This window comes from Apodemus sylvaticus, chromosome 13 (assembly GCF_947179515.1).
Source record: "Apodemus sylvaticus chromosome 13, mApoSyl1.1, whole genome shotgun sequence".
Taxonomy (NCBI): domain Eukaryota; kingdom Metazoa; phylum Chordata; class Mammalia; order Rodentia; family Muridae; genus Apodemus; species Apodemus sylvaticus.
In genome coordinates, this window is record NC_067484.1 from 3,504,176 (window position 1) to 3,530,943 (window position 26,768).

Genomic DNA, 26,768 nt, shown 5'->3' on the forward strand with positions numbered 1-26,768 from the left:
TGTGTTCTTGACTGTAGTTATCCTCTGTGTCTTGTTTTCCTTCTAGTATTCTCTCTCTGTAGGGCTGGATTAGTATTAAGATGTTTAAATTTGGTTTTGTTATGGAATATATATGTTTCTCCATCTATGATGATTAGGAGTTTGGGGAGCCTGGCATCTGTAGTCTCTCAGGGTCTGCATGATATCTTTTCAGGATCTTCTCTTTCAGAGCCTTTTTGGGAAGTCAGATGTAATACTGACAGCTTGGCCTTTAGGTTGCTTTGCTTGCAGGTTTTAATGTTCTTTCTCTGTTCTACACAGTTAGTGTTTTTATTATTATTTGGCAGAAGAATTTTCTTTTCAGATCCAATCTATTTGGTGTTCTGTAAGCTTCTTGTAAGTGTGTAGCCATCTATAAATAAGATAGGAAATCAGAAAAGGTAAACAGAATTATCACAGTTGAAGCCCAAAGGAAGTTACCCCTAGAACCTATGACTCATTGCTACTGACATTTTTATATGAAAAAATCCTGTATAGTACATAGTATACCTGCAAATGGCATAACCAAATTCTACCAAATAATTTAAATGTGTTTTGGAAAATCATGATAATTCCTCAAGTAGCATAGCTACTAAGAATATAATTAGTGCTGTTTATGAACAGTGCTACATTTTCTTTTTTTTAAACATTTTTATTTTCTATATTCTTTGTTTACATTCCAAATGATTTCCCCTTTCCCGGATCCCCCCTCCCCATATGTCCCACAAACCTTCTTCTCTCCATCCCTTCTCCAATCACCTCCCTCCTTTTTCTCTGTCCTTATATTCCCTTCCAATGCTAGATCGATCCTTTCCAGGATCAGGACCCTCTCCATACTTCTTCATGGGAGTCATTTGTTATGCAATTTGTGCCTTGGGTATTCAGGGCTTCTGGGATAATTAATATCCACTTATCAGAGATTGCATTCCATATGTATTCTTTTGTGATTGGGTTACCTCACTTAGGATGATATTTTCCAGATCAAACCATCTGCCTAAAAATTTTGTGAATTCGTTGTTTCTAATTGCTGAGTAGTATTCCATTGTGTAAATATACCATATTTTCTTTATCCATTCCTCCTTTGAGGGACATCTGGGTTCTTTCCAGCTTCTGGCTATTATAAATAAGGCTGCTATGAACATAATGGAGCATGTGTCTTTATTGCATGCCGGGGAATCCTTTGGGTATATGCCCAGGAGAGGTATAGCAGGGTCCTCTGGAAGTCTCATGTCCAGTTTTCTGAGGAACCTCCAGACTGATTTCCACAGTGGTTGTACCATGTTACAGCCCCACCGGCAGTGGAGGAGTGTTCCTCTTTCTCCACATCCTTGTCAACAACAGAATACAAGAGATAGAAGAAAGAATCTCAGATGCTGAAGATACCATAGAAACCATGGACTCAACAGTTAAAGAAAATGCAAAATGCAAAAAGCTTGTAACCCAAAATATCCAGGAAATCCAGGAAACAATGAGAAGACCAAACCTAAGGATTATAGGCATAGATGAGAGTGAAGATTTACAACTTAAAGGGCCAGCAAATATCTTCAATAAAATTATGGAAGAAAACTTCCCTAACCTAAAGAGAGAGATGCCCATGAATATACAAGAAGCCTACAGAACTCCAAACAGACTGGACCAGAACAGAAATACTTCCCGTCACATAATGATCAAAACACCAAATGTACTATATTCTTTATTTACATTTCAAGTGATTTTTCCCTTTCCTGGATCCCCCCTCCCGACAAGTCCCATAAGCCCTCTTCCCTCCCCCTGTTCCCCAATCAACCCCTTCATACTTCCCTGTCCTAAAAACAACTAATTCTTGGTTTTGTTGATTCTTTGTATTGTTCTCTTTGCTTCTAATTGATTAATTTCAACCCTGAGTTTGACTATTTCCTGGTGTACACTTCCTTTGAATGTGTTTGCTTTTTTTGTTCTAGAAGATTCAGGTGTGAACTTAACTTGGTAGTTCTCCCCAATTTCATTATGAAGGCACTTAGTGCTTTGAATTTTTCTGTTAGTACTGCTTTCATAGTTTTTGATAATTTTGACTAGGTTGTACCTTCATTTTCATTGAATTCTAGAAAGTCTTTAATTTCTTTTCACATTTCTTCACAGATCAAATGATCACTAAGTAGAAAGTTGTTCAATTTCTATGATCATGTGGGCTCTTTGATTTCTCATTTGTTGTTGAGGACCTACTATCCATGGTGATTTGATAAAATGCAAGGGGATATATCAATGTTGTATCTAGTGAGGTTCATTTTGTGTTTGTTTATATAGTCAGTTTTGAAAAGGGTTGTGTAAGGTGCTGAGAAGAAGGTATATTCTTTTGTTTTAGGTGAGAAATTGTGAAGATAACACCATTTAGTTCAAAACTTTTGTTAATTTCATTTTGTCTTCATTTAGTTTCTATTTTGATGATGTGCCCATTGGTGAAAGTGGTATGTTAAAGCATCCCACTATTATTGTGTGGGGTTCAATGTGTGTTTTGAGACCTAGTAAAGTTTTTTTTTTTTTTTAATAAACATTTGTATGCTTGTAATTGGGGTATAGATGCTCAGACTCGAGACTTGTCTTGGTGAGTTTTCCCTTTGATGAGTATGAAATGTCCTACTCCATCTCTTTTGATTACTCTAGTTTGAAAGTCTACTTTATACAGTATTTTAATTGCTACTTCAGCTTGTTTCTTGTTCCCGTTGGCTTGTAACACCTATTATTCCTAATGAAGAGTCCTAGCAATGGGTGGTATGGAATCTCAACTGGTCATCTTTTGCAGCCAGGCAAAGCTTCTATTGGTGGGACCAGACTGCATTCAATTGAGCTGTTGGCTAAGAGGGTCCCATGAACATCCCCAAACAACACAGGCTAATGCTAAGACAAAAGGTTGCTCTCCACCAACTGACAGCAGGACCCCATTGCTGCAGACAACACCTGCACAACTCATTGAACATGGAGAAATCAAGCTGGTATGTATCTGGGATCTTCCCTCCTATGTTCTAGTCTCTTTGGTATGGGAATGTGTTCTGCAGGCTACTGAAAGAGAAATAAAACCAATCCAGCCACAGAACCTCTGGCCTATAATCTGTCCTGCCTATAAAATATATATATATAACTTGTGGGAGTAGACAATCAAGGTCTGATTTGATCGGTGACCCACTTCTTGAGAAGGAACCTATACCCAACACAGCTCAAGTGACCAAGAGTCAAAAACTAGATAGTGGAGAGATCTGGGGTAAACTCAAACATTACTGGAAAAAAATCAATAAAATGACTTCTAATGATAGTCTGCTATACTTGTAGATAAATGTCTTGTCGAGTCATCATCAGAGAGGCTTCTTCTGTCAGCATATGGGAACAGATGCAGAGACCCACAGCCATTATGCAGAGAGAGTGTCTAAATTGGAGGTCTCCATCGAATCTCTCCTCTCAGGTGCAGAGAACATGGAGGACACCATGAGAAAAGGCCCTTGGAAACAATCAAGTAAGGCACATATAATCTCACAGAGACTGAAGCAGGAAGCACAGGGCCTACACATGCCTGCAAGAGGTCTTTTGCATATATACTATTGCTATTAGCTTAGTGTTTTTATGGGACTCCTAACTGTGAGAATGAATAGGTTTCTGACTCTGGTACCTGCTCTTAGGATTCTTTTCTTCCTGTTGGGTTGTTGTGTCCAAGGTTGATATGGTAGTTTTTGCTTCATCTTATTATATTTCATTTTGTCAAATATTTTATTTGGTGGTTGTCTTTTGGAAGCCTATTCTTTCCTAATTAGAGACCGAAATGGAGTAGATCCAGTGGGGAGGAGCTGAGAGGAGTAGAGAGAGGGTAAACTATAATAAGGATATGATTAAACGTATGAGAAAAGAATCTGTTTTCAGTATAAGAAAAAAAAATGAGCAAAACCAAAGACTTGCTTTGCTGAGTATCATAAACATGAATGGATAATTAAGGGTAAGGACAAAGTCTGATACCACACATGATACTGCATTTCAGAAGAAAATACTGTATTTCAGAAGAAAATTTGAATAGTGAAGAATTGTTAAGAGTATAGATGCTCACAGATGGCTTCTCTAAATATAATGAATATATGTATGGAAAGTAAGCAAACTACCTTATTGCATAGGAGGTATGACACCAGACTCATGGCCCTTGGCTTGATTTTATTGCTTTAGAGAGCATGTTAATTCTTTGGGATCACCTTTAAGTTTTGACTCTATAAAGGTGTTTCAAAAAGAAATGAGAAAGTATTCTGTCCTTCCCTGGCAAATAGAGTTGAGTTTCAAGAGCACAAAAGGCTGAAACTCCAGGGTTTGTGAAATCAGAGGCTGAATGAGTTTAAACCACAGAAGCTCTGGAATCTTCCAGACCCTAGCAGGGAAAATGCCACCAAATAAACAAAATAGGTGCACATTAGGCTGGTGGGAACGTTTAAAATCTGTGTGGTACACACATCTGATAGAATGCTCCCCTCTTTTTATTTTAAACTTTCCAGTTTATTTACATAAATATGCTACACTTTCTGTGAAGAAGATTAGTCAGAATGACCTGTGTCTGAATTTTAATTACACTGGGGCTTTCGAGGGGCATTTCTCATTGAGTGTTCTCGTCCAGTCAGTAATTCTGCTTGACAACTCTATTTTACAGGGAACAATTTACTGGGTCTGACACTTCAGTGGCAGCATCTAACCTTATTGTCTAAGAGCTCCATTTTCTTTTTGCACTTAATTTTTCTCTGAAGTCAGAGAAGAGATGCATTAGTGGCAGTTCTGGTGAGGTAAAGGTCTGGAACCTGGTTTCATTTTTTTCCATTCTGTGTATTTTTCTGTGCTGCACTGCTGCCACAGATGATCTGTGGGTTTGATTCCAGTAGGGTTTGTAAAGATGGTGGGCAACTGGCTGCATTACAGGTGCATAGCAAACTCCTCAAGAGTGATCCACAACTTGGCAGGGTCTGATGGACGAGTTGGTCCTCAGAATCCCAGTTTTTCCCCCTTCAACCTATGATGACTTGATGGCTGACCAGAACAGAAATGAATTGGAGAGAAAGCCCTCAAGGCCAGGCTTTGGGGACTAGGGTGAAAGGAAGGCAACAGATTCTGACTCACCGAGTTTTTGATTACTCTTTAGACATTTGTTGGAACTATGGTGTGTTCAATACTACTCTAAACTCTGGGGATGTAGAGACTAAACAAAATATCTGCAAACCAAACTAAAGCAATCAAACATCCAACCAAACCAAACAAAATTAACCAACCCAACCAAGCAACTGGCCAACCCCAATCAATCAACCAAATAACCAAAAAAGTCAAACATCCATCCAACCAAACCAATCAACCAACAGCCAACCAACACACTAACAACAAACTAACAAACTCAAATGAACTAACCAATCAAACCATCCAACCAACCAACAGATCTAAGTAAACCAACCTACCAGCCAACAAACCAACCAAACCAACCAACTGAACCAACCTACTAACTAACCATCCAAGCCAGCCAACCAATGAAGCAACCAAACCAGTCAACCAAACAACCAAATGAACTAACCAACCAAACCAGCCAACTGACCAAAGGAATCAACCCAATCAACTTACCAACCATCCAAAACAACCAAACAAACAAACCAGTCAACTAACCAAATAAACCATCCAAATCAGCTAACTAACCAAAGTAACCAAATCAACCAACCTAGCAAACAAGCAACCTAACCAACCAACCCACTCACCCACCCATCTACCCACCAACCAACCAACCAACCAACCAACCAACCCAACCCAACCCAACCCAACCAACCAACCAATCCAGTCAACCAATGGCGCCAATCAAAGACACCCTCCTACCACCACTAGCATCCTCTGTGCACCCACCCCCGCCCACACACACATAAAAATTTAAACCATCAAACTCCCTGCCCTCATCAGCAAAGATAATGTCTAGTAGCAAATACTTGGGAAGTAAATGGATGTCTGGATTCAGGCAGTGACAGCAGGGGTGACAGCTGGGGGCAGACACAGCTTCCCATTTTGTAATACTATAATACTGTTAAGCACTGCCTTAACCCAAATTGATTTCACTGACTATTAAGATTCCATGCTTTTTGTCTGACAAATGTCACACTCATGTACAAGCATTTGTACTTTATTTAGAATGCCAGTTTAAAGGGTTGCAAGAAAGATAAAAGACTAGTGTGCCTTTGTGGGTAAGCTCTGGGAAGGATTACCTCTGAACAAAGTGGTAATTGATTCCCATGAAGAAGTAAGGAGAGGGTCCTGATCCTGGAAAGGATTGATCTAGCATTGGAGCGGAGTATCAGGACAGAGAAAAAGGAGAGAGGTGATTGGAGAATGGGTGGATAGAAGAAGGTTTATGGGACATATGGGGACGGGGGAACTGGGAAAGGGGAAATCATTTGGAATGTAAACAAAGAACATCGAAAATATAATAATAATAATAATAATAATAATAATAATAATAAAAACCTCTCCAAGAAAGCTGCCAGATGGCACTGGTAAGGTGCAGATCGGCAGAACCATTTGCCCCACCCCCATAGGCAGGACTATCCAGGTTACCCCTCACCCCTTGGGCTTGTTCGCGAGGAAGTGGGGGAGTTTCAGTCTCTTTCCAGACAGCATGATTACACACCCAAATTTTCTGACACCTCAAACACACCGAAGTCAGATTGTCTCCACACAACCAGACTGTCAAAGGCATGAGTCTGGTGGTTGGGAGAACTGGCCACTCTGTAAGGTGGGGAGTGGCTGTGCACTGCCCCTGTGCCAGGTCTGCTCAGCCGGGGTCTAGGGAGAAACACTGGCAAGGAAGAAGCAGTTCTCAGGACCGTGACATGCAGAAGTCACCAGAAGGTGGGACATTGGGAGGAGACTGCTTGGAAGGAATGAGCCTATGAAGAGGAGAAAGAGGGGCAGGGTGTTGGGGATGGGGACTTGGTGACAGTGCCAGGGGGCCTGTGAGCTGCGGACTTGGAGCAACTTCTCCTGGGCATGCGCTGAGGGGTGGCGGGCAGAGCATGAGCTGCTAGCCAGGAGCCAGGAGCCCTGAGCTGGGAGCTGGGAAACTCAGCTGGAGCCCTGCACGCTACCACCCTCCGGGTTCCCAGCCCTGGGTGCTGAGCTGGCCTCTACAAATAGCAGGTTCCAGCTTCTGCTTGGGCACACAGGCTTTCACTGGGGAACTCAGGAAAGTCACCCTGAAAAGTGTCTGCTGCTGCTATCGCCCCCTACTCAGCCTCTGCAAGAGGTAACAGCCTGCCTGGGATTCTGGGGCTCCAGGGAGGGAATTTTGCAGGGTGCAGAAGGTGAATATGGAAGCTGTGGTCTTGCGCATTGGACAGCTCCGGATGGTGGTGGTGGGGAGTACATCCTACCTGAGAGGCAGCTGGTGTGTTTCTTATCAAGTTTCCCAACTTGCAGCAGTGAACATCCCCTCACAGGGGGCGCCTGCTGGAGATACCCCTGTGACCCTCATTACTGCCTAGTGGAGCTTGCTCTGTCTGGCACGCACTTGTGAACACACACTCTCACACACACACACACACACACACACACACACACATACACACATACACACACGAGTTCTAACCCCCAGGTGACACTGAGTTCTGGCCCAGCTGACCGACAGGTTTTGGTCCCTTTGAGGGGTCCTTAAAAGATGCTGCAGTGACTGGGAGTGGTAAGGGGCTGCTTCTCAGCCCTAGTACCAGTTCAAAGAGGAAGTGGTCTTGGTCCTTCAGACTTGGAAGGGATGCTGGGATCGCAGCTGACTAAAGAGCACACTTTCCATGGCTATCTCCAGCCCCCCCTTCAGCAACTCCTGTCCCTCACCCCCAAGCCAGGCCTCTTTCCCCTAGGCTACCTTCGGGTTCTACCTACCCCAAAGAGGAGTCAAGAAGGAGTTAGAAAATCGGGGCTTCAAAGTAAGAGTGGGTGATGAGAGGATCATACGGGGTCTCAGATTTGCACCACAGCCTCAGTGAGCTCCTCTGATGCCTCTGGCAGGGCAAGGAGCCCAAGTAAATCCCAGAGCCTGCTGCTAGGATGGAAGTTAAGGTTGCAACCAGCTGCTTCTAGGTGATGTGAGAACCAGAAAAACCAGAAAGCCTGTGTTTGCCCCTCTCCACCTTTGATTTTGTTTCCCTCTGGGGAGGTGATTTCTGCCCTGAGGACACCCAGTGGTTTCTGTTTGAAGGCAGAAACTTTATAGGTGTGGATGTGCATATTGATGAGATAGTTGTAGTCACTCAAAACTTACTGGAAAAACCCAGAGGGGAGAGAGGTGTCAGTTGCTGTTAGCAGACTGAGGTTTCCTGAGGGCAAGGATGCTCAGTTGATTATGTGGCTCAGGCAGCACCTACTTAGCAGGGAAACCCTGGAGGACATTCTGTCACACTGGCTTTTATGATGTAAAATGTCTTCTTTGTTTATCTTTCTTTTCTTTCACCTGCTTCCTGCTTCCTTACTCTTTCTAAAATGATATTTGAGGTCATTTTGTGGGCATTACATTTTGCTTACATTTCCCCTTAGTATGAAAGAAGTTATTTATAAAGGTGTAGCTCTATAAAATACATGGAAGAGCAGACTACAGGGATGAATTCACGTCTCCTAAGATGGGCACTAGGTGGCCCCTTTTATAGGTGTACATCTTCATTTAGACGACCTTGCTTGCACAGGAATTTTCTTAATGAGATCTGGAATCAGAATGATATCAATCTGACTTGGTTCAGAGACTCAGCCACAGAGTGGCTGCCTGATGCTGTGCTAGAGGTAGAGTTAGGAGAGGCTTAGACAAGTGGACCCTGTCAGCTGACTCAGTGTGGGAGGAAACACATTAGCTCATGTTCTTTGGGATATATTCCAGGGAAACATTGACATGAAATCACAGTAATTGATCAGTGCCTCTGGACTCAGCACACAAGCCTTAAACTCAAGACTGTAGGAGATGCAGTAAGTTAAAATGCTTCTTCGGGGGGGGGGGGGAAGGAGAGAAAGAAAGAAGGAAAGAAGAAAAGGAAATAAGGGAGCGTTTTATGAGAGTTGCCCCAGCCTGCGGGGGTTTTCGACAGGGGACCCTAGAAGAGAAGGGCAGAGAAACAGAGACAGGAGACGCTAAGAACGAGGTCAAGACAAATTAACTGCTCAAGACCTAGTAAACTGTATTTTCTCAGGGAACTTATACAGGCAGGGGAAGAAGTGAGCGAGTGGGATTCTTCATGTGGAAGGAAGGAATGAAGGGAGGGAGGAAGGAAGGAAGGAAGGATGAATTACAGTGTTAATGCTTCCATTATCCCTGAACACGTTCTGTGATAAGATGATAAGAGAGCAAACTGGACCAGCCCTGTTGTGCTCATGGTTTATCGGTGTGTATGCAGGTGAGAGTTACTGAAAGTATTTCTTCTTTGTTGACCTGGTTGTAAACTTGCCTCTCTATAGGTGAATGACTAAATTATGAGTCATAACAGATGTGTCATCTCCCTTTCTGGATGATCTGTCTTTTCAATCATGTTTGCTGTATGTGGCTATTATAAGAATGGAGATCGAGGGGAAATAATCATTAACCAAGGCTGCTAATTACAAGATGCATTGATAAAATATTTTATTATGTAAAAGTTCAAAGCTCACAAGACTAGTTCAGTGGACTCCTGTCTACCCGACAGGTTGAGGCTGGAGTTGTCCACTCAGGACCAGTGAGTTCTTGTCTACAGTGTAGCCAGATGCTCTGATTATCTAGTCAGGATCAGTGGGTTCTTATCTACCCCATAGCCAGATGCTATGGTTGTCCAGTAAGGGCCATTTTAACTTCATCTGTAGTCTCCTGCACTTTCTAGTCTACTTGGAGTGTGGGACCAAATGATAGAAATTATATCCAAGGAATTATAGCTACAAATGATGTCTTACTTGGGCTGTGCTCACCGTTCTTCCCCTTTTAGTTGGTTGTTCTTGTCTCCTTCTTATCTCATGAGAGTGGGAGTGAGGAGCACTGGTGGACAGTGGGTCGGAATGTAATGGGACTGTTCTGCCCTACTTGACTTCTTTATCATTTCCCACTCATTATTTCCTGATTAAAAGTGTTGTGAGGCCCCATTGACACAAATAATGGACAAGTGGGGTCTAAAGAGGTTGGCCGTGCTGCCCAAATCAGCATTGTTAGCATTTTATAACTCGTTCTAGAATTTTCTATGATTCTCTTATAATGATTATAGTGCATTTGTGGGTGTCTCTTTTGTTTATTCTTTTTAAATTTAAAATTCTCTCCTTCGAGCTAGCTTAGATATTGATTGACCCTTGTGTGCAAGGTACTCTGCTAGGCTATGTTCTGTTTATAGCAGTGAATAACAAAGATGGCTGCTTTCCCCAGGCTCTCAAACACATCAAGCTGAAAAATTGTTCCTGTAGAAGCTTATTAATGTTATTAATATTAATGTTATTAATATTAATGAGGAGTGGCTCATTAGGTCAAGGTGCCTTATGGACAACAGTGAGGACTGACAGAGTTTGTATGCCTGGAGCCCATGTGCAAGCTAGACACATAGAGTAATTGTCTACAACCCCAACACTACTGGGGAGATGGGAGGCAGAGACTGAATCCCCAGACCCCATGGTCCAGCTAGCCTGGCATACACAGCAGAAAAATTACCATATGACCCTGCCTCCAAAATGGTGGAACATGAAGGCAGATACTCCAGGTTGTCCTCTGATTTTCACAGGTACATTGTGGCATGTACCAGCATCCACACATATGAATACACATCACACACACACACACACACACACACGCACACATACTCACAGACACACACACACATTCATGCAAAACACTTATGCTTATATAACCAAGAAAGGCATAATTATTTTTAATATCTTGACTGAAAATATGCCACAGCAATAGTGACACAAAAGATGTGGGAGTAACCAAACAATCTGAGTTCAGGCCATGTCATATGAGATGGAACCCCCTGTACATGTTACAACAGGGATAGAAAAGTAACCTGGCAATCAGAAGGCAAGGGATTCCATAGAGTCACACAGCCCAAAAATCTCACACCAAAGTTTATTTGGGAAGGAAAAACCCAGAGGGCTGTGTGGAGAGAATATCTTCTATCTGTATGGATGAGGCACCTGTCAATTAAAATCTGATGGCCTATAGCTTAGGCACAATGTAGGAGGCAGGCATATGGGAGGCAGAAAGAATTCTGGAAGAGTGCCGGGTGGAAGATGCGCCTGGGAAACTATGAAAAAACAGGCCCATGTTAGCTGAGCAAAGGTAAACAGACACACAGCTGAATATCAATTAGAATAAATGGGTTAATTTTTGTAATGATCAAGTCAGAAATGAGCCTAACTATATGATGAGTGTATTTATAAATATATTTTGAGTTTGAGTCTTCCTGGGAGAATGGGGCTGGGAGAAAGAACCGAACTTAACTTCCTCTGGTGCGTCTGCCTCTGCTCAAATGCAAAGCAGCAAAGAATTTCAACAATATGTAGGTATATGCATTCCTGATGAGAGCTGAGAATACCAGAGGAAATTACAACTAGAGTACAAAGACTTGTGAGCCAACATATGGGTGCTGAGATCAATTACGATCCACAGATTTAGTGCTGTTCTTTTTAGCACTGAGCCATGTACACAACAGAGATATAAACCTGTTTGTGGGGTTGGGCACAGAGCTTTCCAGGGTAGGGATGGCTGCGATTTCGACTTCTGTGCTTGGGCTGCTCTGTAAGGACGGAGTGTGGATGGGGAGACTGAGGTTGGCCTGTAGAGCAGTTAGAGTGTTCTCTCTGTGGAACCTGGCAGTTGGAGGAGCTCAGGGGGGAGGGGCTTAGCCACTCCTGAGCCTCAAGGGATTTGCATACATCAGACCCTGCTTAAGTGGCCAAGAAAAGGAAACTAGATATTCAGAATACTTAAGTTAATATACACAGATGATTACAAGGGACCTGTCCTCAGGACAAAAATCTATAGGAAGATTGGCAAGGTTTCCTATCACCTATTTTCTCTTTCAGGTCCTCACATGCAGCCCCAAGATTTCTCTAGAAAACTCATTCAGTGCCCACAACTTGAATGCTATTATGCTTTCTCTGGTGCAAATCAGGGAGAGCTAATAGTCGAGGAGAAAGTCTGTATGCACTTTGTTAAATGTTCCATGTTCTCCATCTCTTGGTGTCTTGGGGATTTCAGTCACAATAATCTTCCAATAAACTCTAAAGTTTTGCATCCCCATGGTTTCTCTGTCCAAGTCCCCACCTCAGCTCCCTTGAGGGACCTGCCTCAAATCTGAGCAAACCTAGGGTATCTCATGAGCAGGTACAAAGTTATAGAGTACCACGTTTATATACTTCTATTTTTCTTGCTTGTATAGAAGACTTTTTGTGTGTGAATATTTCAACAATATGTAGGTATATGCATTCCTGATGAGAGCTGAGAATACCAGAGGAAATTACAACTAGAGTACAAAGACTTGTGAGCCAACATATGGGTGCTGAGATCAATTACAATCCACAGATTTAGTGCTGTTCTTTTTAGCACTGAGCCATGTTTGGAGCTCCATTTACCATCTTTAAAGTAAGTGGTGCTCTGGAGAGCATTGGAGATCAGAATGCTTTGTTTACTCCTCATTTTTTCATCTAGGAATATTTAAAAGTGATGATCTGGACCCTTAGCCTGGTCTTTTACTGATATTACCACCTCACTTAAAACTCTGCATTGGTCTGCAACAATTTGGGCTCAGGGTTGAATTGTATCCGTGTCTACAGGACCAACTGTGATATGAAAAGACATAATGTCTCTCTTTACTTAAACCAACAATAAGAAGGATAGGAGAGCATACAAGGGAAGGATATAATAGAAGTGAAAAACAGAGCTTGTCTAGGACAGATGTGGAATGGAATGTGAGCATTGCAGGAAGGACACAGATGCACTTCCTGTACTCATCTCCCCAGAGACACCCAAGAAGCCAGTGGTAAGAAAGCCTTGCACTGTAGGGATGGAACGGCCATCATTGTGGCTTCCATGTATTATCCATTGGCTGAGTGTTGACTCATTATTTTCAGATAGCAATGGTTAGTGAGCCCCTGGCTGCTCTTGGGGATACAGTAGCAAACATTATGAACACATAATACTCAATCCTGTCATGCTAATTTCACACACTTCTAGGCAACCTTGAAATAACCAGCTCAGTTCATAAATAACAGTTCACTATTGTTTTCAGCTTTACACCATCCTAGGCCAGGTCCTAAGGCCAAAAGGTCAACAGGTTAATTTAGGAGCATGGATATCTGGGCAACTGAACTCTTACATTATATGTAATCTGGGACTCTGAATAGACTTCAAAGCCCAAGCTGAAGACCATAAGTCTTAAGGAAAAGGGAGGATCCACTAGAGAGGATACAGCAAGGTTCTATTAGCTACTATTGATTATGACCAAAGAAATTCAGGCTCAGGTGTGAGAAATCCACTATGTACTTTTATTTGGGGAAGCCTAGAGCTACATGAACAATATAAACTTGTACTATATCTCTTGGTTACAGACCAGAAGTAGATGGTAAGAACCTACTGTTGAAGACATCACAGTTCAGTCTTGGCAATAGAGAAATGATCTGAGACTGGCAAACTTCTTCCCTGCTGCCTTGCATTCTCTGTGCAGTATGGTGCTATGCATAGTGTTGGGAGAAAAGTCATTTTCTGACAAGTAGTGGATTCTTTTTGCTATAATGCTGACCTGATAGGAAGGATATGCCTATTGATGCAATCATGGAACTATTGTTATAATAGTAACCAACAATTTCTGGTTGAATTTTTGGCCATTTCACAGGATGGAATCCATGCCTGAAGCTCTAAATCACAGGGATTCTGTGAAATTTGAGGGAAATATCAATGTGTTGTGATTAGCTTCACTTGTGCACAGGGCCAAAGTCAGAGGCATTGAAGAGAATGGATGTCCACCCTCGGGTCATAGTGGGCTTCTTTCTGCAAGTCTGTCAGCAACAGTGAGTTTGTTGTGTCATCCCTTGTTCAGGACAATAACTTTGTGTGAGGTAGACACAAACCCTAGCCTCAGTGGCCAGGTCATTAACAATTCATGGAAATCACATGCTGTAGGAACCATGTTCAGGCAAGCACTTTTCTGCCTCTAGGCCAGACAGATTTTCCTGGTATATTATGATGTGTTTTGTGGCTAGATTGGTCAGTCAGGAATATGACCATCAGGACAACTTGGTTGCAGGACTGGACAGACTGGAGCAAGTGACATGGTGTATGAAGAATGGAGAAAGGCTTTATTGTCCTATTTATATTATATAAATGTAACAATTTCCACAGGGCTGTAGTCATTACCTCTTGTCTTCCAGGGTTTGAGAGGTACTCACTTAGTTACCAAAATTCCTTTCACATCTGTAATGAACTGCAGATTCAATATGCAGTGAATATCAAAGTGCAACTGTCACTGCTTTAATGGTATAAGCCTCAGTTTGGCATCCTCAAAGGTTCTTCTGGGAGCCTAGCAGAAACACTAGGATCTTTTCCAGGAAATACTTTTTTTTTTCATTTTCCCATGATGGGGTACCAGAGGATAATAGAGTCTCACGTAGAGAAACATCATATTATGCGGTTTGTATTAGAAACTGAATATTGGTGGTAGACATCTTAGATTAAAGTCAGCCCAAAAGAAAGTAAGTTTCTCTTGAATCAGAAAATTCTCTTAATTATTTAAAAATCAATTTATTACTCAGGGTAACACTTTGAGTACATGAGAAATATAGACCAATATCTGGGTCCTTTGAGATATTTCTCTTCTGCAGTTGATTACTTAGTGTTGGACTTACAATCTGTCCCATATTGACACTGCAGCAGATGAGGCAGAGCAGCTTTGGGTGCACTGGAGCCTTACACACGTACTGGTGCACAGCCAAAAATTTTGTCTTAACCTCTTAATAAATATGCTATATAAAATAATTAATTTCTAATTGCTATAAACTTCTCAAATACTAGTCTATCTTTGAATAAGCCATATATATTGTTTTTCCTTCTGGACACTGTATATAATTATAGTACGTCTTCCATCCATGCCAGTGCACATAAATGACATAGATAAATTATACATGACATAAAAGCAACATGCATAACACCCATTGAATATACAGAATTATTTACACTACACTACATGCATACATATAATACATTCATATATATAAAACACACAAAGACATTTATAAGTGCATGTGCAGACACACACATACACACTTAAACTCTTTCTCTCTCTCTCTCTCTCTCTCTCTCTCTCTCTCTCTCTCTCTCTCACACACACACACACACACACACACACACACTCCCACAACTAAAGGTGTGTGAAATTTGATTCATCTCAAATCTGTGACAGTTACCTTGATGTTCCAGATGGTGACATGACTGCAGTCCTGCAATTGGAGAAAAGGAAATGTTGATAAGTCATGGAAAACTCACATTTTGAAACAACTTATACATTTTATATTATACTAAAGGAGAGTCTCATGTGATCTAGGCTACACCACATATCCTAGAGAACACAGAAGGATCTTGGAATTATCCTCCTGACACCTGCTCTCTAGTGCTGTATTACAGGCAAGCAGCACCTTGGCAGATTCCAGAAGTGCTGGGAACTGGATCCAGGGCCTAAAGCTTGAAAAACAAGCACTCTCCCTACTGAGCCCTGTCCCCAACCTCTAATATAAAAAGCTCACTGTAGGGCAATAGTTCTCAGCCTAGAGAGTGTGATTGCAATGTTGGTGGCAGCTATGGGAAAGGGTCTAGGGACCAGTACTCCTACATAGTTCTCCTTATGGTCAGAGTCAGTTTGTCACGAGCACATACCTTGGCACATTTTACCCAGAGTCACTTGCAAAATATTGCTTTATTAAAAGTACCAGTTAGTGCAGTCATATTGGAGTCATGATATAAATCAGATGGTAAAAGTTACCTAATAATTTTTTTAATATTTTTATTTTCTATATTCTTTGTTTACATTCCAAATGATTTCCCCTTTCCTGGGTCCCCCTCCCCATATGTCCCATAAACCTTCTTCTCTCCATTCATTCTCCAATCACCTTCCTCCTTTTTCTCTGTCCTGATACTCCCCTGCAATGCTAGATCAATCCTTTCCAGGATCAGGACCCTCTCCATACTTCTTCATGGGAGTCATTTGTTATGCGATTTGTGCCTTGGGTATTCAGGGCTTCTGGGCTAGTTAATATCCACTTATCAGAGATTACATTCCATGTGTATTCTTTTGTGATTGGGTTACCTCACTTAGGATGATATTTTCTAGATCAAACCATTTGCCTAAAAATTTTGTGAATTCATTGTTTCTAATTGCTGAGTAGTATTCCATTGTGTAAATATACCACATTTTCTGTATCCATTCATCATTTGAGGGACATCTGGGTTCTTTCCAGCTTCTGGCTATTATAAATAAGGCTGCTATGAATATAATAGAGGATGTGTCTTTATTGCATGCCGGGGAGGGATGTTCAAATATGGCATACAAAAATGTAAGGATTAATCGGACTAACACAATTTGACTACTTAGTATTAGATAGCTTGTTACTCATGATTCACCTGCTATAGCTGTCCTGCTGCTGCCATTACAGGTAGGCTTTACATTGGCCAGAACTAGAAAGGGTCTTTACAACAGAGAACCTTCGGTTTGGAGTTCTAGGCATTTTTTATAATCGTGCAATCTCTTTCAACATCCCAGTAACTAAACATTATTGTCTCCCAAGATAGGGCTATGTAGTTTAGATCAGATCTGCTAGAAAAGTCTTTCTCACAATCAACTGAAAATCATTCTCTGCTTTTGATCCATGATATTACATAAAGGGAATCTGGGGAAATCTTACAGTGTGTAACAGTATCCACTGATCATGCAGGGAAGCAGGCACTTCACAATAACCTGACTCCAGATCTAGAGCATCTGCCAAATTCTTCTCACCACAACAGGTACTGAAACCACAGATAAAGGCATAAACTAAAAATAGTATCTGTTTTCACATGTCTATACAATGATGCTACAGAAAGAAGATAATATGTGTATCTTGTAAAAGAAATCTTAAATTTTATTAGGTCTCAGTATTTTTATGATCAGGAGAAAATGCAAAATGTGTACACATATACATTCACATTTATATGGACACATGCACACACACACACACACACACACACACGGGGAGAGAGAGAGAGAGAGAGAGAGAGAGAGAGAGAGACTGATATAGGATCTTAGATTACTTTGGATCTCTATGACTGAATTTCTGGTTCTTATCTATTTCATGCGACACGTTTTGGTCCTTTCCCTATGTTGCTGCATCTCCTCTGAATCTATACTCAATGGAAGAGTCCTGGCTGATATGCAGTAAAGTGATAGAATCTTGCCATCTGGGGTGGATCTGACACCCAGAGATCTGATCATACTAAGTGTGTGATCATAGAACACAACATAGGAGAAGAAACCACCTCCCTAGATGGTGAGAACCATACACTTCTAGACAAAATTCCAGAACAAGATTTGCATAATTTACCTTTTGTGCCAGTTTGTCCTTTGCATTCAGATCTCTGACTGAAAGTTTGTAACTGACATTGATAAAGGACAAAGTAACAGGGAATAAGCATTAAATAAGCTAATGAGTTTCATAATTTGTTCTTTTCCTCATGTTACTGGGGATGGAATTCAGAGCCTCAAGCATGCTGCTCTCACACTCTGACCCTGAGGTACACACAAGTCCTACTTCCTTAATCTTCTCCTGAGAGTATTAGTATACCCGGATATCAGGATTATGGGACAGAAAGGAATAGCATCTCAGAGACAGTGAATGATCAGATTTCAAATATGAGAAAACTTATGTTCACTAATCCCAGAATCATAGATATTTGGTTATTATGAATTTCTAAGAAGGGGGGTGATGAAGATAAACTGCCAGGAGGGTAAGGAAAAAACCCAATCAGTGCTGTGTCCTGCCCAAAAACACGGCCTTGATTACTTGCACAAAGATACATACACAGAAGAGAGCTGTGTCCTGTCTGTGGGCATGGAGCCCACTCTGTAGACAATTGGATATTTATTTTAATCCAGTAGGTGTCAGTGTGAAAATCCCAATTCTGAAATGAGAAAAGGCAGACTCACAGTTGCACACATTTTCCTCCAAGTCCAAGTTTCCTGTCTCTCATGTCCACCTTTCTCTCCACCTTCCTCCTTTCATTCAATTTTCCATTACTCATTTACCTTCTCTTCTTCCTTAGATCTCTCTCCCTATCTCTCCCTCTTTCTCTTTTCCTTCTTGCCTCTCTCTTTGCCTCCTATCTCTCCTCTCATCTTCTCTGCACAATGTTACCATTCTCTTTTAGAAACTGTGAACTAATCTTCCTTTTGCAATTCATCATTTTTATCTTTGTCCTCCTAGACCTTGTCATTCCTGTCCAAACTTAATGCCCTCTAGTTTCTTATTTTGTCCTTTCTTTCATTTCTATTTCTTTCTCCCTTGTCTTCCATCCACATTTTCTTTCTGTCTGTCTTTGTTTCTTCCTTTCTGTCTTTCTTTCCCTCCTTCCTTGTTTTCTTTCTTTCTTTGCTCATTTTCCTTTTATTTATCATACTCCTCCTTCTTTTCCTCCATCTTCTCAATGTCCTTCCATCTCTACTCTGTGTCCTCCTTCTCTTTCCCCTGTGTGTATATAAACATCTTTGTCTCAATGTCTCTGGATCCCTTTCTTGTACAATGAATTCTTGCCCATTGATTGTGAGGAACAAGGGACAATATTCTAGAACTAGTGTTAGCTTGTACCTTTAGGACATCAAGTGACGAAACGTATTATAAAAGAAAGCATATTCATTGCTTGCTGAACACTACCTTGCATAAAGAATTCAGAAGAATATAACATTGGGAAGGAAAAATCATGGAAATCTCAGTGTTTCTTCTGGAATTTCTTCAATCTCTGCCCCTTAAAGTTACTTCTTAAGAGGTTGTCTTAAAAACCAGCAGTGGTGTCATTATGTCTTCTAAGAGTGCTTGGTGATCATTAGAATATGCACATAAAAGGAAGGCTTTCATAGCAATCAGTTAAGACATTCTGAACAAAGACAGTTTTTAAATAGTTTTGAGACATTGGTGATTCTATACTTGTAAATTCCAGACTTGAATCTCACATACTTACTGTTTATACTTGGGAGCACACACCACAGCTATGGATTCAGGGAGCACCATTTGATATCCAAAATATGTGTGCAGTTCTGCACTTGACCAGAAGGCTGTCTGGGTTTGATCGGTCTGAGAAGACAAAAGAAGCAAAGAATTCTAAGTTAGCCCAGCCAGCTATGCTTGATTCACCAAGGAAGGGAGGCACAAGAAGCATTAACAATCTGTTCTCTCCTGTGATTTCCAAAATCCTTGAATGTAGACTGCCATCTGTCATGTGCAGCAGTAATGTGGAACCATCTTCTTTGTCCTCCTAATTCATAATGTTCAAAATGTACTGTGTTTTTCTCATTTAGTGCCTTAGTGTTTTCATTCTTGTGAATCAACACCATGGTCAGTCCAACACTTATAAAGGATAACATTCAATTGAGGCTGGCTTATAGGTACTAAGGTTCAGTCTCATCATCATAGCAGAAAGTATGATAGTATTCAGGCAAACATGGTGCCTGATGAACACAGAGTTCTACATCTTGTTTGAAAGGCGAAAAGGAGAAGAATGTTTCACAGAAGAATGTTTCCTCCTCTCTTAAAAAGAGGAACTCAAAGTTCATGCCCAAAGTGATACACTTTCTAAAACAATGCCAATACTACTCCAACAAGGCTATACACCATACCCTGCCTGAGACAGGAGTATTCCAACCACTTACTTTTATCTTGTCCCTCAGGACAAGGCCCTTTTGGTCATCCACGCTTAGTTAAACCTGATGTCTAGATAGTAACTATTCCAAGTTTTGTCTTCACTTCTAACCCATCTCTGCTTCTTTCCTAACAACAGCAGACTGATTGCTTCATCAATATTTCTGATGACTGCTTCAACAATTTTTTGGGAATGCAGCTGTTTATATTGAATCCTGCCCCTGAGACCCATGGGATTTCTCCCTATGTGACAAGGAGCTACTTCTGTCCTTCTGATGTGGTATAGTATTACTGTCATATGATCATACTATGTCTTTTTCCATTACTTTTCTTCTTCCTTCACTGGGTCAGCATATGTAAAAACCCAGCAAACAATTGCATGCATGAATGGTGATAAATCTTGCAGAAGTTAAACCCTGAAAGCCAGTTGTAAAAGTTACAATTCTACCCATTGCAATTGAATCACTCTTAGAATGGAAGTGGTGCACATGTAAAATGGAGGAAGACATGGTGAGAGCAAGAGGGGTTTCAATCTTTGAGGGAGAAAGTGAGAAATTTGGAGCAGGCTTCTAGCAGATTCTCGTTTCTTTCTCTAAGTTGTGTATAAACATAGATTCTTCCTCCACGAGCCATTAAACAACTGTGTTTATGTATGTATACTCACACCTAAGCTATCATTTAAAATATCAAGCCTTTGGAAATCTAAAGTGAAATGAAAGAAAAATTTAAAAAAAAAAACAATAAACAAGAAGAAACCATGTCCAAACTATTTCACAGGTCCTATATGACAGTAATCCGTCAACCCATTCCAAAAGAGCAGCCTTCTCACTTCAAATTCCCCTAGATTCTAGGGCCTAGATGCCAGCTTCAGTATGACAGTTATAACAGAATCCACAATGGCCAATTTCTCATCAAGTGACTTTTGTTTTGAGGCACAATATTACTGTTCAGTCAACATGGCACCAAATTCACTAACTTTCAGTTTATCCTCCTGAATGCTGGGGCTCTAGGAGAGTGACAGTATACCCAGTTTTTGATGACATTATTGAACATTGCAGTCTCTGTACACCATGGATTAAAATATCCCCAGAACTTCAGCAGGTTCCATCCTGAATTCCTGATTCCTGTGTCCCCATCCTGTGGCTTCGGTGAACCACATATCCAGTGCCCTTTCATCCTTTTTGCTCCTTCATCCCCACTGTGTTCCCTGATTTCCTCATTAGACATTCACCTAAGGTGCCAGGAATTGTTTCTCTTGCAGCCAGTTCTCCATATTTACTGAGATCATGAGCCACCTGCATGTTTAACTGCCTCAAGTCCCTCTCTAGCCTTCTCACAACATCCTCCAAATATTGATGTTGTAATATCTCACAGGTGCCTTCAATTCCACTTTATAACTGCATCTCACTTTCAAGTTCTGTCCTCTTCTACAAACCCTACTCATGTTTATGAGATAAACACTGGCCCCTCCATGATCCCAACTGATATCCTGCCCTGTCTCAGGCTCCTCAATCTCTATCCCTATTCCCTGGATATCTGAAATCCCCTGATCAGTCCTACAAACACACACACACACACAAGACTATCACCCTCTTATCATCATTCCATGGTATCAGCTCCCAAACCTCACCCGACTTTCCCTAACCAAGCAGCTTTGCATCTCCTTCATTTTAGGTTCTAGAGTATGGCTTTGATCACACCATAATTTTGCTCAGAATAACCCACAGAGTTTTCCCTCTACTCAAAATGGCCACTGTTTTTCCAGGCCATCCAAGACAAGGGATGCCATGGTTCTAATGGCTGATATCAACACATATCAGGCATTATTTTCCAATACATACCATAAATCCTAGCCAACAGAAATGCTCACCGATACAGGAGGTCAGTGTATCACTCTTCAATGCTATCTACCTCCCCTATAAAATCAAGAGATGTATGCTGTGCATGTGCAAATACTTGAAAACCTAGCTTGTAGGATCTCTTTGTTGGGCACAGAGGACGTACTTCTTCATAAATACAAAACACAACCATTAGAAAGGACACTCTTGGCTTACTTAAGTTTCATTTCTACATCTTTTAGGTATGTGGTCTGTACAGACTGTTTTAATACATCCTGCTAAGCAACCATTCTCCATGCAGATTCGTATCAAGTTGGAACATTGAAGAATTACTCTGAGTAAGACATAAAATACAAGGAGCTGTAAAAGTGCTAGGAAATGCCCCTTTCACTTGAACTGCTCACTGTTGACTGTATATGGTCAGTGATAAAGATCTGGAATGGATTGACTCTTTGCAGAGCACTATTTAGGCTGGCTGTTTCTAAGAGAGAGACAAGAGGTTCCCCAGTTACCGAGTTCCATTTGCTTACATGGATCCATCCTAATGTAAGAAACCCCAGTTCTTCTTATATTAGGAACTGATAATCCTTATAGCAATAATCTTGGGCTCCTTTCTGGAGAGGAATGATGCTATGGGTAACATGATATTCCTCTTCAACCTGCCAGGAGAAAACAACTTGTCACAAATCTTGGAGGACTCAGACCCATTCTCTCACACACACATGACCCAGACCACACCAGTGCATGCATCTCATTGTTCCTACTATCTTTAGTGTTTCAAAACCTTGGGTGCTATTGTGCTTTGTTGAGATACAGTAAAAAGGAAAAGATGTTGAGTAGAATCAGAGATATTCATCCTGACACCTCCTGGTCCTAGGCTCTTTCCTGTAGCAGTCAGCAGGTCTGCTCAGGTGTCCTGAGGTGTCTTGATAATTTATACTCCAAAGCTTACCAGTGTAGGTACTAAGTCAAGGATCCAAAAGCAATTCGTGTTTCCTTTTCTCTTTGCAACTAGGCACCATGTCTCTATTCCTGCTTTATGCCTCCCTGGCTGCCTTATGCTTTCGGTCTGCCTTCTTTATCCTTTAGGTAATATGGCACTCAGACTGTGGAGCTGATTTGAGCTTGTAGGAAGCCTTCAGGCTCATTGTGTGAGTGACTAGAATTATTGGCTCTAGCCCCCAACTAGAATGAAAATTTCTAATTATAGTATTGAACCACATTGTTCATTTCCATGAACTCTGAAAAGCAACCAAATACAGTCATCAAATTCAAGATGGCCAGTCCTTGTCACCCACAGTTCCCTCTGGAGGGTGATGTGTGTGGTATATGCCCTAGATATGTTCCCTGACAGTCATGGAAAAACAAGGGGGAAGAAACGGCCTAAGATCAGGAGAAGTATTCATATCTTTACCAAGGCTCCATGTAACACCCCACATTTCTTGATTCCTCTCTTAGTGTTCTTCCTTTCTGAGGTGAGGAATTTCTCACATACATCCTGAGGGAGGACCAGCAGGTGCAGGTCTCTTCCCTTCTGAACTCTAATGAAAAATTTAGAGAAGTCTGTGGTGACAGGGCCTGGTATCTCTGAGCAGCACTCAGTCAGCCTGGGAGAGAAATTTAAAGTCATTGGGATTCTTTCCTTCATTCTGCTCCTGATAATTGGCAGGAAGTTTTACTCTAGGTTCTGGCTATTGGTGTCTGGGAGATGGGGCCTTGGACTTTACTGTCAGCTTAAGTGGATAGAGCAATGTTTCTGGATGTGAATCTGAGATGATTATAAAATTTCTATGTGTGTGGAAGGATTCATTGGACAAAGTCTTCTAACTGAGGTATGGACCATATGCCTCCAGGGATCTAAACAGTCAGAGAATAGGAAAACTTCTGCTGTGTTTCCCCAGGCAGAGATATGTCTTCTCTATTCTTAGTTCATATCTCCAGATTTTTTGGCCTCTGGATTCTAAGATCTGGACATGTGTTTTCCTGTGTCCTGCTGGGATTTTCCTTAGGCACAGTCTCACACAAGTGATTTACAAGGGCCGTGACTTCCAGACATAGAATCAAACTGCAAGTATTTCATAGAATCCTCCTTTAAGAAGCCAGCTGTGGGCATGCTCAATCATATGGAGCATCTACACTCGAGCTGTGAGCCTGTGAGAAACCCCAACAGATAATAAGAGGTTGCGTACAGCAGAAAGCCACATAGACACATCCAGAAATATTTCTACGTCTACTCAAGGTGACAAGAGAGTTAGATTGTCAAGACTGAAAAAAGAAACACTCATCACAGTAGGTTCTGTTACCACAGCATAGTGAGTTGATCCCTGGTAGCAAAATACTGAATACATGGCCGGAGATTGAGTATTCTCTGTGGGCTCCAGTGCTCCAGACTTGAGACACCTGTCCAGCATCTCTGCCTTACCTTACTTATGAGCTTCAGTTGAACTCCTGTGTGACTGACCCAGAAGAAATTGGAACTACTTCTACACAAGGCTTGTCCAAGTCAGAAACCTGTGGTAACTCACCTGGCCTTTCCAAGGTGCGTGTTTCTGCAGCCTCTTTGGAAGCTGCTGATGTGGCTGGGGCTGCTTCTTCACAGGCTTTCTTTCCTGAAGACACCACTGGTGGGCTGAAGGTCCTTGTTGTTACTGAAGAAGGCTGAGCTTCCTTTTATGCTAATGGTGCTCCAGGGCCCTCCTCCCCAAATTTGTTTCCTTCAGAACCATCCATTTTTCCAAATGGGTAGAAAGCCCATTTGAATAATCCCCATGTTACTAGAATATTTCTTATCTCCTCCCAGAAGGCTGCTGTTTGGTAAAGTTCCTCTTTGTCCTTCTGTAGGAAGGGAAAATTATTTAGGCCACTGCTTTAAATCTTACAAGCAAATTCTTGTCAGCCCAGATATTAACCAAATGTAGTTCTATTAAAGTCTGGCATCTCAGTCTAGGACCTGTATCCCTGGTGTGTTTGAAAATCCATTCTTCTACTTTACTCATTTCCTGTTTTCAGTAAAGCTAGGTCTGAGTCTTCTCAGTATGCCACTCCAGTGTGTGTGTGTGTGTATGTGTGTGTGTGTGTGTGTGTGTGTTTGTGTGTCTTTGCTTCATATGCACATTGCATGTGGAGCCCTTTTATTAAATAACACACTCCACTGACACAGCACAAGACAGTCCTGGGAACAGACTTAGTAGGTGACACAGAGTTTTTCTCTCTCCATGCTTCTCACACTGAGTTTCTCTGCCAAATAGCTTAGATATTCTTCCAAGTATTCCTTTAGTAATTCCCTTTTCAGGTCCTCATCTCTCCTAAAAACGTGTTTTGTCCTCTGCAATACCAAACCAAAATGGATAATTAGAACAGTTCTAATGTCAGCAAAAAGACAAAGAAAATGAGTTAGCAGGGCAGCAGTATCTCAGTCATGACCTGAACGCCATTCCCTGCCATCCCCTGCTTTGTACTGAAATCCTGAAGGAGAATTTTCCTCCATTCCATCTAGTGTCATCATCTGTGGCTTTTCTGTGACTAGCCTTGTACTACTCTTTAGATTTTTGGTCACCCACATTGAGAATGAAAACCTACCTTGAGGATATTTGATCTTCTAAAATTCTCTAAAATCTCTTGGTACTTTTTTTCTGTGGGGATTTTTCTACATAGAGTCTTAACAGAATAGAACAGAGAGAAAGCTGTGCAGAGAAAATTATGTGTCTAAATGAGGACCTAAGGAAATTTGGTCTCTGTATACTTGGTTTCACATGTTTCTCATATTTAAAAAGGTGCACGCTGACATCCCACATCCATTTCCATCCCTTGGCCTGGAAAGAGAATATCCACAGTCTTCCATTAAAGTGGCACATTCAGCAAACATTCAACTGTCAATGGGCATTGCTAAAGTGGCCTAGTGCCACTCTCACCTCAGCACTCAGGAGGAACCAGATGGACCCACAGAAATTTGAGGAAACTGGTTGTCCTCATAAATTTGAAACTAGAAAATAAAGAGTGTTCACAGTCTTCCATTCCCAATCACAATATGAATCTTTGTCCACATAGAAGGTTTGTTTATTGCTTACCAGGAGTGCACAACCTCATCAGATGTCATCAGGTAATGACTAGACACCGGAAGGTTCTTAGTTCCTGGAGGTACTGTGCTGTTGGCACCTAGTCAGATGAAACACTGAAAGATGCTGGTGAACTGCTTCAACCCTCAGGTCTGTCCAAGATTCAAAACCGATTCACAAACCTGTCAGAAATTCTGCTTAAGAAGAGGATATGACCATAAACTCAGTCTAAGAAACTGATGTCTGGGTAATTATATGACTCCTTAGTAAGAGTGATTTATTTTTGGAAAAGAGAAGAAATAATGGGAGATTTACTATAATCTCAAGAGAATGCCTTTATTTTGCTGGAAAGCACCAGAGGAAACCCAGGAGAAACCTTGTTCTAGGAGTTATAAAAGAAGGATAATGCAAACTGTGGTACCTGAGCTCATCTGTAAACCTGAGCTTTATCTTTGTAGACAAGGAAGTGTTATATCTGCTCATCACACAGTCTTCAGAAGGTCAATAAAATCATGTCCAGAAAACCCCTCCCCAGTGCCTGAGCTCCTCAGAGTCACGTGTATCTCCTTATATTCTGTTTCACCTTTCAGGGCCTCTTATGGTTGGTGAGACTTTTCTACCATCCTCTTACTATAGGTAAAGCACACTTGTCAGTCACTGAGGCTGAAATAGTTATTTCCTGGTGACAGCTCTGCTTTCTACTTTTTATTCTGCCTACCCAATATGATAGCCAGTTTGAAAAAAGCCTAACTGTGCTTAACAACACTGATGCCAAGTAGTCCACACTCCTCTGGTGACTGTGGAGCTGTAGGAAGCCATACCTCTCTCCCGTGGAATTCACTGAGCTTGGCCACCCATCAGAGACAAGCCAGTGACTTCTTGAGAGGAGATTTGGAAACCAAAACACCTCCCAGATCAGATACACCCTGCTTTCTGGCCCCCTTTTCTTCTACTATGATCTGGACCATGTGTGCACAGG

The 26,768-nt window shown here is 41.5% G+C and overlaps 1 long non-coding RNA gene across 1 annotated transcript; it reads right to left on the reverse strand.

Moving 5' to 3' along the window:
- Window positions 1-293: 293 nt before the first annotated feature.
- Window positions 294-25,314, reverse strand: LOC127663606 (uncharacterized). Its single transcript, XR_007973003.1, has 7 exons — window positions 24,260-25,314; window positions 22,265-22,393; window positions 19,220-19,332; window positions 18,067-18,166; window positions 16,915-17,017; window positions 15,424-15,456; window positions 294-391 (listed from the first exon to the last, which is right to left on the reverse strand). It is a non-coding gene; the product is annotated as an uncharacterized LOC127663606 (long non-coding RNA).
- Between the last annotated feature and the right edge of the window lie 1,454 nt (window positions 25,315-26,768).